The 12,177-nt window shown below is 38.4% G+C and overlaps 1 pseudogene; it reads left to right on the forward strand.

Annotated features, from left to right (window-relative positions):
- On the forward strand, positions 1-11,014 carry LOC127455858 (fanconi-associated nuclease 1-like; annotated as a pseudogene).
- Positions 11,015-12,177: the final 1,163 nt, after the last annotated feature.

Consider the following 12,177-nt stretch of genomic DNA (forward strand, 5'->3'; position numbering starts at 1 on the left):
ATGGAGTTTTGGGGTGAAAGAGGCAGCTCGTCTAATAGAAACACTGACAGGAGACTTTCAGTGACAAAGAAAAAGAACCAGAAGGCTGGTATAATCAAAGACAGATCAAACAATGGGAGCGGGGTTGCTTCTATAACTTCATTTTTCAGGAATACCCCGCCATGTAAACTGGCCTGCCCTCTGTGTGGCAAACTTGTACCTTGTTACAAGAGTAATGAACATATAGACTCAGAGTGCCAGAATTTTCTTGGAGATGATCACGAAGATGCATTGGCTGTCACTGATGACAAGCAGAAGAAAATGACCAAAACACCCTTTAATGGTGCAGTAACTCAAAATGAAGGGAAAGAGAAAAGCCCAGAAGAGAAAGATGCTAAAACTAGTACATATTTTAAAAAGAACTGTGTGCTTAGGCAAGATTCAGAGGAAACAAATGCACAAACTAAAGTGGTTAAGACAATTGGTCTTGGAAGCTTGTCATTGAAACTCTCAAGAGCACTTTGGCTCTCAGGCGACAGTGAAATGGATTGAGAGGCAAAGAATGGGGAGTTAAGCCGTTCTCAGAAAGAAAACTTTACTTTTGAATCCAGAGCCTGTGTCATGGATACAGATAACACATTATCGGTTGAACAAGCAGCTTCAAGCCAACTTCAAGTGAAAGAGCGCGATTGAGAAATCTGTGGCAGTTCTGGCAGAATCATCAAGGTTTGACGTATGCGTAGAGCACTAGAAGTGTAATAGAGCTTGAAATCATGATTGCCAAGGAGCCTGCTGATGTCAAGATATATTGTGAAAAAGGAGTTATATTTTGGTCTGTTCTCACCCAAAACCGATTGGATTGTTTCAGAAGATGTGGATTGAATCACTTGAGTCTTATATGAAGGTCTGGTCACCATTCACTTGCATTGTGAGGGCCTACAGAGCTGAAATATTCTTCTAAAAATCTTCATTTGTGTTCAACAGAAGAAAGTCATACACATCTGGGACAACATGAGGGTGAGTAAATGATGAGAGAATTTTCATTTTTGGGTGAAATTCCTTTAAAAAATTGTATTAGTGCTGTCAGTTGATTAATTTTTAATTGCGACTAAGCGCACAATTTTATTTTAGTTAATTGCAGATTTTAAAAGTGCTGAAATTTGACACTCTACAGGTGCTGGTCATATAATTAGAATATCATCAAAAAGTTGATTTCACTAATTCCATTCAAAAAGTGAAACTTGTATATTATATTCATTCATTACACACAGACTGATATATTTCAAATGTTTATTTCTTTTAATTTTGATGATTATAACTGACAACTAAGGAAAATCCCAAATTCAGTATCTCAGAAAATTAGAATATTACTTAAGACCAATACAAAATGGATTTTTAGAAATCTTGGCCAACTGAAAAGTATGAGCATGTACAGCACTCAATACTTAGTTGGGGCTCCTTTTGCCTGAATTACTGCAGCAATGCGGCATGGCATGGAGTCGATCAGTCTGTGACACTGCTCAGGTGTTATGAGAGCCCAGGTTGCTCTGATAGTGGCCTTCAGCTCTTCTGCATTGTTGGGTCTGGCATATCACATCTTCCTCTTCACAATACCCCATAGATTTTCTATGGGGTTAAGGTCAGGCGAGTTTGCTGGCCAATTAAGAACAGGGATACCATGGTCCTTAAACCAGATACTGGTTGCTTTGGCACTGTGTGCAGGTGCCAAGTCCTGTTGGAAAATGAAATCTGCATCTCCATAAAGTTGGTCAGCAGCAGGAAGCATGAAGTGCTCTAAAACTTCCTGGTATACGGCTGCGTTGACCTTGGACCTCAGAAAACACAGTGGACCAACACCAGCAGATGACATGGCACCCCAAACCATCACTGACTGTGGAAACTTTACACTGGACCTCAAGCAACGTGGATTGTGTGCCTCTCCTCTCTTCCTCCAGACTCTGGGACCCTGATTTCCAAAGGAAATGCAAAATTTACTTCATCAGAGAACATAACTTTGGACCACTCAGCAGCAGTCCAGTCCTTTTTGTCTTTAGCCCAGGCGAGACGCTTCTGACACTGTCTGTTGTTCAAGAGTGGCTTGACACAAGGAATGCGACAGCTGAAACCCATGTCTTGCATACGTCTGTGCGTAGTGGTTCTCCCCCACATTTTTGAATGGGTTTTGTTTCACAATCCTCTCCAGGGTGCGGTTATCCCTATTGCTTGTACACTTTTTTTCTACCACATCTTTTCCTTCCCTTCGCCTCTCTATTAATGTGCTTGGACACAGAGCTCTGTGAACAGCCAGCCTCTTTTGCAATGACCTTTTGTGTCTTGCCCTCCTTGTGCAACGTGTCAATGGTCGTCTTTTGGACAACTGTCAAGTCAGCAGTCTTCCCCATGATTGTGTAGCGTACAGAACTAGACTGAGAGACCATTTAAAAGGCCTTTGCAGGTGTTTTGAGTTAATTAGCTGATTAGAGTGTGGCACCAGGTGTCTTCAATATTGAACCTTTTCACAATATTCTAATTTTCTGAGATACTGAATTTGGGATTTTCCTTAGTTGTCAGTTATAATCATCAAAATTAAAAGAAATAAACATTTGAAATATATCAGTCTGTGTGTAATGAATGAATATAATATACAAGTTTCACTTTTTGAATGGAATTAGTGAAATAAATCAACTTTTTGATGATATTCTAATTATATGACCAGCACCTGTATATGCACTTCTTTTCTCCTTAAATTTAATTTATTTCCATTTTAGGAAAGAAAAAAAACAATATGTAGAAATATAATGCTTTATTAACATTTTCCAAACAAAGCCTTCCACAATAAAAAGACAATGCACTAAAATATCACCAGTTCACGCAACAGCAAATGTTTTCCGAAGTCTAAGTGGGAGTTTGACTAACTGAAAAAACGAATCCCAACATAGGTTGCATATTCATTGCAAAGAGCATTAAATCCCTAATTGTCATCCTCCACAATATTAGTTTGCCAGGAGACTGTGGGCATCCGTTTGTCACAGTAATCGTGAAGCTGTGTTCATGGTTCGCGGCAGAGTGGCAACGCCAGCGTCGAGTGCCGCTTTGAACTCACCATGAAAAGCTCTTGCAAACAAAAACGTCTTATTCTGCGTTTTGGTGATAGTTAAGATTTTGTGTGCTTCTGTGGTAATTAAAACGTGCCTTACTTAGGCTAAAAAAAATACTTGATTTATGTCACAAGTCCCATCTGGGCTTGTTTTGTGCATCACATAGCGCTAAGAGCTACTTTCTCCATCATTTTATCACTGACAGGGAAGCGCTCTCAGAGATTAATTTATTTAATGAGATAACCTCAGCGGTTCTATCATAGGAGAGAGCGTAACAGTCAACTTTTGCATGTTACGACAGAACCGCCCATAGAATGTCTATTGGACAGCCGTATTATGCTGTTTTATGCTAAGCTTGCGGCTTTAGCGCCGTGGTGTGTGCATCAGCGTAATGACTCCGGACGGACACATTACAAAGGTTCCGCCCTTCACACCATCGTTTATGCTGTATTAACGGTAAATACGTTAATCGCGATTAAGAAAAATTAACACGTTAAACTTATTTAATTAATCGCATGCGTTAACGCATCACCCCAGTGATTTGACAACCCTTTTGATTTGTCAACCCTGTGTCGACAGCTTAGTGTTACAATTTAACCATGAATAAGATTTAAATGACATTTTAATAGCATACCAGGCCACACCACCCATGACTTCCTTCCTTTGACATAATCAGAGCTTCATGACATCCAGGAAGTTTTGGATCTGCTGCCTGCTCCAGAGATCAGAAACCTGGCCAAAACATTTCACCTTGGGCGTGGAGGGAATGGCACTCAGAAGCAACAGTTGGTAGAGGGTCTACTCCAGCTGGGGAAACAGCGATCGCTCTTTTCTGGTCAAAACAACACAGCTGCTGTCATTCTCAAGAGGTGAGATGTGTAAGCTACCTGCACCACCAGTACATATACCCCAGTAAGTGATGTTGGCCAAAGATTTGCACTTGTTATAGAGGAATAGCAGAAGATACAGAATACATGCTATTCAGAAAATGACTTCCCATTGTGAGTAATGTTATTTACATGAACAGTATACTCAAAGTCTTCTCTGTTGTTTACTTTGTTTTACCTGTTGTATTGCATTGTTAACTTTGTGTTGCTTGATTTTGCTTCTATCTGCTCCTGCAGGGCCAAGCAGGTTGCAGGCTCCTGTGTGCGACTATGCCGCGTATCGCGTGCTGTGTTCTCCTGTATCCTGCCCCTCTTATCCCTCACAGACACTTTGGAGGAGGAGGAGATGTCCGCTGGTCAGGGGCAGCTCTACACCATTCTTCTGGTCAATTCTGGCCGCCTTGCTTTCCCAGACTATACTGTGTATCACTCAGCCAGACTGTTTCAGGACAGGGATGACCTCATCAGGTCACTTTTTATTATAATTGTTTTTTTTGTAAATATATCAAGTGAAATATTGGTCAAGTGACTTTGAATCTCAGGAAATTGTGTCCAGGTCACATTTTACCACAAAATCCTAAGGAAAGAAAAAAGCAGTTATATTTTGCATAAAGAAAATGATGCATATGTTGGGAGGACGCCCATGACCTCTTTACTGAGGCAAAGGCCGCCTGGAAAGAGATTAAACACACCAGTGACCTAAGGTTTGAACTAAACAACGAAAATGTTCCTTACATGTGTATTTTTTGTTTTTTTTTGTTTACATAAAATGGAATAATAGTAATCTATTTCATTGTGTCTAGTGTTCATGAGGAGCTGCCTGTTTTTCTGCATTGTTTCACTGTGGGCTGGACCTACACTCGTATACTGTCACGAGGAGTTGAGATTTTACAACGACTTCACCGCTATGAGGTGGGTCAATATGCACATAGTTATGCACAACTGTAACATGGTGCACTGGCGAAATCTTCTGCAGAATAAAATGATTTAAAATGACAGTTTTAAAATAAAACAGCAAAATCCAAAGAATTAATTATGCTATTGTAAAACTTACCATTTTAATCTTTATCTGAATTTTACATGAGTGTATTCAATTATTAACTTTGCATTTCGGCTGTGCAGGAGGTGGTGGAGGAGCTCAGGAATCTTTTGTCTCAGTCAGTGTTTTGTCCAAACAGCAGGGGGCGTTGGTGGGACAGACTTGCTCTCAATCTCCAACAGCACCTTAAACAACATGAGCAGGTATGTACCATAGATCTTATCTCATTTAAATTCAACTTAGATTAATATAAAGAGACACTGTCCATTGTTTAGTCTTCCTTTTTTCAGATGGGCATCCTTTCAAATGTTAAAGATTGGTTGATTTTTATTCCTGTATTAAGGCAATCTGTGCTATCCGGGATGGACTCAAGGACCCTCTGGTTCGAACAGGTCACCAGTTATTGCTGCAACAGCGAGCTTCCCGAATGAAGGACTCTGCTAGTTTTAAGAAGTACTGTCTACTGCTACGAGATCTACCCACAGTGCACGTACATGATGTCACTCATGTGAGTCTTTGTTTTATATAGAATGTGTGACAAGAGAGTCTGGCAATGCATTATTTTTATAGGCTTTAGTTACGTCAGCGCCATTAACCATGATTTGCTACTTGCTAGTTGGTTGCAGGTGGTATGATTAGGATTAGAAGAATTTTCATTCTATATTTGGTTGGACAAAAATCTGTTTAGTGCAAGATGAGTCATCAATATTTTGGTCCATTTTCCCTCCAGAGAAATACTGTAAATTTTAAAGGGATGGTTCACGCAAAAATGAAAATTCATCATTTACTCACCCTCATGCTGTCCCAGATGTGCATGACTGTTTATTTCTGCTGAACACAAATAAAGATTTTTAGAAGAATAGTTCAGCTCTGTAGGTCCATACAATGCAAGTAAATGGTGGCCAGAACTTTTAAGGTCCAAAAAGCATATAAAAGCAGCATAAAGTCCCAAAAAGCATATAAAGGCAGCATAAAAGTAATCAATACGACTCCAGTGGTTAAATCCATATCTTCAGAAGTGATATGATAGGGTTGGGTGAGAAACAGATCAATATTTAAGTCCCTTTTTTACTATAAATTCTCCTTCTTGCCCAGTTAGTGGCGATATGCACGAAGAATGCAAAAAGGCAAAAACAAAAGAAAAAAATGTGAAAGTGAAAGCGGAGATTTATAGTAAAAAAGGACTTAAATATTAATATGTTTCTCACCCACACTTATTACATCACTTCTGAAGACATTAACCACTAGAGTCTTTTGATTACTTTATGCTGCCTTTATGTACTTTTTTTGACCATCAAAGTTCTGGCCACCAATATTTTGTATGGACCTACAGAGCTGAAATATTCTAAAAATCTTAATTTGTGTTCTGCAGAAATAAAAAGTCATGCACATCTGGGACAGCATGAGGTGAGTAAATTATGAGAGAATTTTCATTTTTGGGAGAACTATTCCTTTAAATGTATATTGCTACTAAAGTTTTTTCGGTAGTACACTAGTGGATAGCTTCCAAGCTAATAGACAAAAGGATTACAATTTTGATTTCTTAAAAATACAAATAAATAAATACTGAAGTGATTTTTATTAAAAAGATTATCAGTTTAGCAGGGGTGTTTTTAACAGGTGATGATTAGAGGACAGCTCTTTCCTCATGAGGTTGGTATGGGCAAATCAGTGTTCCTCAGAGCAGCTGATGAGGATGAAGGCTCCAGAGAGGGAAGAGACACTATGGTCATGTGTTCTGTTCAGGATCTGGCTTTGGCTCACTACAGAACACTTGGTTTTGATCAAGGTCTGGCATCACATTGTGTGTACGCCACCACATTTAAGGAAGTTAAGGACATAGTTACATAGAACACAATCTCAGTTTGGGTTCTGTAGCATGCTGTATTCCACCAATTGAATCAGTGGCTTTTCAGAATATGGGAGACTAGGATGTCTTTTATACTTTACATTTACGTTGATTAAATGTGTTTCCTTTTTTAAGGTATTCATGGAGAAGGCTCTGCATTTTCCACTCTGTTCGGACTCCTCATGTGAGACATCATTTTCATGGATGACACTGATTGTTTCTATGGTAACCGGAGGGAAGCCATTTAGGCTCGCGCTGAGTTGTTGCGTGAGGCCTCTGCAGAAACGCTGCTGGAGCTGCCCGCTGATGTGTGGAACGCACAAGAGGGGAGAGTTTGTGCACTGATAAACTGGGATCGCTTCTCTCTCTTCAACAGGCGCAGGTAACCACAGATCCCTTAACACGCATGGATGCAGTCAGTGTGCATTACGTTTGCAGTGTAACGTAGCATTCATTATTCAGTATATCATAGAGTCATTATTACAGGAGATGTTGATAGATTGTGTATGCCAAGTGTTACAGTGTGTTTGTAAATGTATGTTCATGAGCACAGTGCAAATGCTTTCTCTTTTTTTTCCCCATGGTTATAGAGTCTGGTGGAATGTCTGGGTGGGCCGTTCTTGAGCGGTGTGGTCCTCAGAATGGCAAAGGATTACAGATACTGCAGAGGAGGGCTTTCTGGTAGTCTGGAGCTCTTCCAACAGGAAGTGCAAGGTAAATAAAGGACAGAAAGAGAGGGAAATGACCTGGAGCTTATTAATCAGGAATTTAAATTTCTATGTATTCAACGTTTCAGTATTTTGGTCCAAAAAGTATGGAACGTAAAACCTGCCAATATTAAATAAATAAATGCAGTGATAAAAATGAAAATTAAAGCCTCATTAACCATTTCATTTCCACAAAAGGGCCTGTAAAATGTGCCAAAATTGAAAATAAAACTATATGATTTAAATTTCATTTTCACAGTGACAATGAGTTGTCCCTGTCAAATTTAAAACTAAAATGCAATAACTGATTTTAAATTCCATTTTCACTGCAATCATGAGGCAAGACTGCCAATATTAAAATGAAAAAGCAGATTGAAAAGAAAATGCAAATTCATTTTTTAATGTTAGCTTAATAAAAGTGACCTAATTAAAATGAAAATTCAAAGTTCAATTTTAATTAAAAAAAATTTTTTTCAAAGCCAACATGTACTGTCAATTCTGTTAATGAGTGTATGTAAACGATAAGATTCTCAGCATTTTACATGCTATAGATCTTTCACATTTCTTTTGTTTAATTAGTATAATCGATTGATTAAATTAATAATGGTTGATGATTGATTATGCAGTAACAACCCTATTACATCTATCTCCTTGTCAACCTCTCTGTGCCTTCTAGTGTTAGAACCACTGTATTAAAGGATTCTCCCTTGAGCACCACCCACTCATTTAACATAGAATTTACATGTTGGCTTTGAATAAAAAAATTGAACTTTGAATTTAAATTTTAATTGTCACTTTTACTGCTCTAACATTAAGTCTATGTTCACACAGGCAGAAAAAAATCTGATTTTGTGGATGCTGTCACTCAAATTAGTTTAGGTTTTTGTAGTCTCAACAGGACAAAAACACATTAAATCGAAGCCTCATCCAAATCACATTTATTTAATTAAAATCTGAGTTTTCTTAATGCGTCTCATTCTGAACGGTCAGATCGGATTTCATATGGGTTTTTTTCGTAATTTGCTGTGCGTGACGGTTGTTATACGTCAGGTTTTGCGACAAGAAAACATACTGCGCTCCGAACGGCATAATTAATGCCTTCACAGGGTACTTTGAATTTAATACAGTAATGAGGGCCACGCAGTAGGATTGTTACAAACAGAATTTTCAATAAAAATTACTTCAAAAGTGAGTTCAGCCTGTTTTATTACACATTTCAGCCCTACAAAAATCTCAGTGAAAGGTAAAGTCTTTAGGGAACAGGGCATAGAGATCACTTCTGAATGAAACACACCCATATGTCATGTTTATGTTACAGGGCACGCAAAGCATTGCAAACCTCTTATAATAATACAGACATTGGCTAAACTTACCCAAATAGATGCGCTAAGGTGCAGTAACCCATTTTCGGCCAAAATACAGGACATCCTGCTAAAACGGGCAGCAACAAAACTAGCAGCATCAAATATTGCATATACCACCACTCCCATTTTTAAGCCGTTGTCTGTGAAGAAAGTTCATATTTGGATACTGCCCTCATGAAAAGCATAATCAATGGTAAAACATCCATCGCTAAAATCTCGTATGGTGAATACGCAAGTTTGCTGCATTACCATGACAACTAATGTGGACGTGATGGCAAAAGTGGCTGTAGTCTGAACAGAAGAAAACTGAACTGGCCACAAATAACTTGCAGTTTGAACAGTCACTCAAAAAAATCGGATTTGAGGAAAAATCTGATTTTTCCTGCAGTGTGAACAAAGCCTAAGAAAATTATTTGGAATAAATTAATTTGCAATTTATTTTTCATATTTGCTTTTTCATTTTAATATTGGCAGTCTTGCCTCAAGATTGCAGTGAAAATGGAATTTAAAATCAGCTATTATATTTTAGTTTTTAATTTGACAGGGATTAATCATTTAATTTTATTTTTGGCACATTTTATGGAAATTAAATGGTTAATGAGGTTTTAATTTTCTTTTTTATCACTGCATTAATTTATTTAATATTGGCAGCTTTTACATTCCATAGTAAAGTATATATAACTGGCTTAATCAGATTATGATGTTATGAAACAAGTGAAATAATGTAGCTATAAATTGGGAATGGTTGGGGTTTCCTTCTTAGTTCACCCAAAAATTATCATTCTGGCACCATGTACTCTCATGCCTTTTGAAACCCATATGACGTTATTTTGTATTTATTTTTTTATCCCCTTTTCTCCCCATTTTGGCATGCCCAGTTCCCACTGCTTACTAGGTCCGCGTGGTGGCGCGGTTACTCACCTCAATCCTGGTGGTTGAGGACAAGTCTTAGTTGCCTCCGCTTCTGAGACAGTCATCTTATCACGTGGCTTGCTGTGCATGACACCGCGGAGACTCACAGCATGTGGAGGCTCATGCTACTCTCTGCGATCCATGCACAAATTACCATGTGCCCCATTGAGGAGGTTACCCCAGGTGACTCTACCCTCCCTAGCAACCGGATCAATTTTGTTACTTAGGAGACCTGGCTGGAGTCACTCAGCACACCCTGGATTCGAACTCATGACTTAAAGGGTAGTCAGTGTCAATACTCGTTAAGCTACCCAGGCCCCAATCATACAATGTTTTTTTAAGGAACACATGGTGTTCTTTTCCATACAATGAAAGTGAAAGTTACAGCTGTCGAGCAACATTTTTAGTGTATAATGGACTGCTTCTCACACAAAGCTATTGTACAGCTTAAGAAGACATAGAATACAGTACTTAAGTGATATGGTCTACTTTTTTAGTGCTTTTGTGTTCTTTTTGGAGCTTGACATCCTCTGGTCACCATCCACTTTCATTGTCTGGAAAAGAGCAGTAAATATTGTTCAATACTTTTCCTTTCGTGTTCCAGTGAAAAAAGAAAATCATACGGATTTAGAATGACATGAGGGTGAGTAAATGACGACAGAATTTTCATTTCTGGTTGAACTGTCTTTAGAAAACATGCCTTTTAAAATGTTAAAAATGTTGCTCATTTGAGTTGTTCCTCTAGCTTGTGGAAGTGAAGGGGCCTAATGACCGTCTTTCCCAGAAGCAACAGATCTGGTTGGGTGAGCTCTCTAAGCTTGGGGCAGATGCAGAAGTGTCATGCCACCGCCATTGGAGAACGAGGAGCTCGGCTGGAGTGAAGCTGCTCTCACACTAAAAATGAAGACTCTTGAGCAAACATGAAACACCAAACAAGCCAACTGAAGTTATAAATGCTTAAAGCACGCAAGCTGGATTTGATGATGGTGTTCAAATCTCAGTTTGGCACTTCCTCTGGTGAACTAAAAGAAGAGTATTAAAGGCACTATAAGGGAGTTATCTGAACCCTAATTACTGCTGTTTGTTAAATGACCTCATGGCATTGCCTGACTTGTATTTTTTATCTTTGTGCTTATTGGAAGGTGACAATATATTTTAATAAAAATAAAAAAAACTTGACATTTCTGAAGTGAATTTTAAAGACATGAAATAAAAACACAAATCACAAGTTATAGTGGATAACTCTTAAGAATCATACATCTTAATGCAAATCACTGCTTTAATATTTACACTATATGGACTAAAGTTTGTGAACACCCCCTTTTAAGTAACATGTTTGGCTATTCCATTAATTTCAGTGAAGACAAATCTTAATGCTACAGCATACAGTGGCATTCTAAAAAATTGTTTTAGGAGAGCCCATTTTGGTTCCAGCATGACAATGCCCCTGTGCACAAAGCAAGGTCCATTGAGAGATAATGCACTGAGTCTAATGAGCAAGAATTTGACTGACCTGCACAAAGGCCTGACCTGAAGACCTTTGGGATGAACTGGATGCCCACTGCAACCTAGGGTCCATTACCAATCAGTGTCTGACCTTACTGATGCTCTGGTGTCTGAAATTGTGCAAATCCATGCAGATATATTCCAACATCAAGTGGAAAGCCTTTCCAGAAGAGATGAATGTGTTATAGAAGCAAAGAGTGAGATTAATCCCTGTGGTTTTTAAATTAAATATTCAACAAGCACATATGAATGTTGGTGTTCAAGTGTCCACATACATTTGGCCATATAGTGTATATATGAGTAAGACTGCCGCATGCAAAACAAGGATAAGCACAGAACTGTCGCACATTATCTTCAGTGACTGATTGGGTATTACTCAAACTTTTGTCTATTATTGTGTTCAAAATCTCTTAGAGGAATAGATGGCCACATTCCAAGACTGAAATGCCTTTTCAGTACATGCTATGCATATCCTTCATGACTGACGCTCAGAAAAAAAAAGATGTGGTGTTAATGTTAAACGTCATCTTCAAACTTTGAGGACTTTTGTTTGGTCTGAAAGCAAAAGCTCGTTCTACAATGAATCAGGCATTACAGGGCATCTTCTATACAGTTTGAACTTCGCAGCGTCATGCTTACTGCAATCTACATAAATCAGGTAAGTGCAGGTAAAAAAAGCATTACATTTCCTGAATCTCAGTTGCATTACAAGCAGCTTTAGCTGTTTAAACATTTAATTTAAAAAAATGTAACATGACATTGAACAATGGGGATAGTGTCATTTAAATGAAAAGTTCACCTAAAAATGAAAATTCATCATTTACTCACCCTCATTC

This window comes from Myxocyprinus asiaticus, chromosome 18 (genome assembly GCF_019703515.2).
Source record: "Myxocyprinus asiaticus isolate MX2 ecotype Aquarium Trade chromosome 18, UBuf_Myxa_2, whole genome shotgun sequence".
NCBI classification, from domain to species: domain Eukaryota; kingdom Metazoa; phylum Chordata; class Actinopteri; order Cypriniformes; family Catostomidae; genus Myxocyprinus; species Myxocyprinus asiaticus.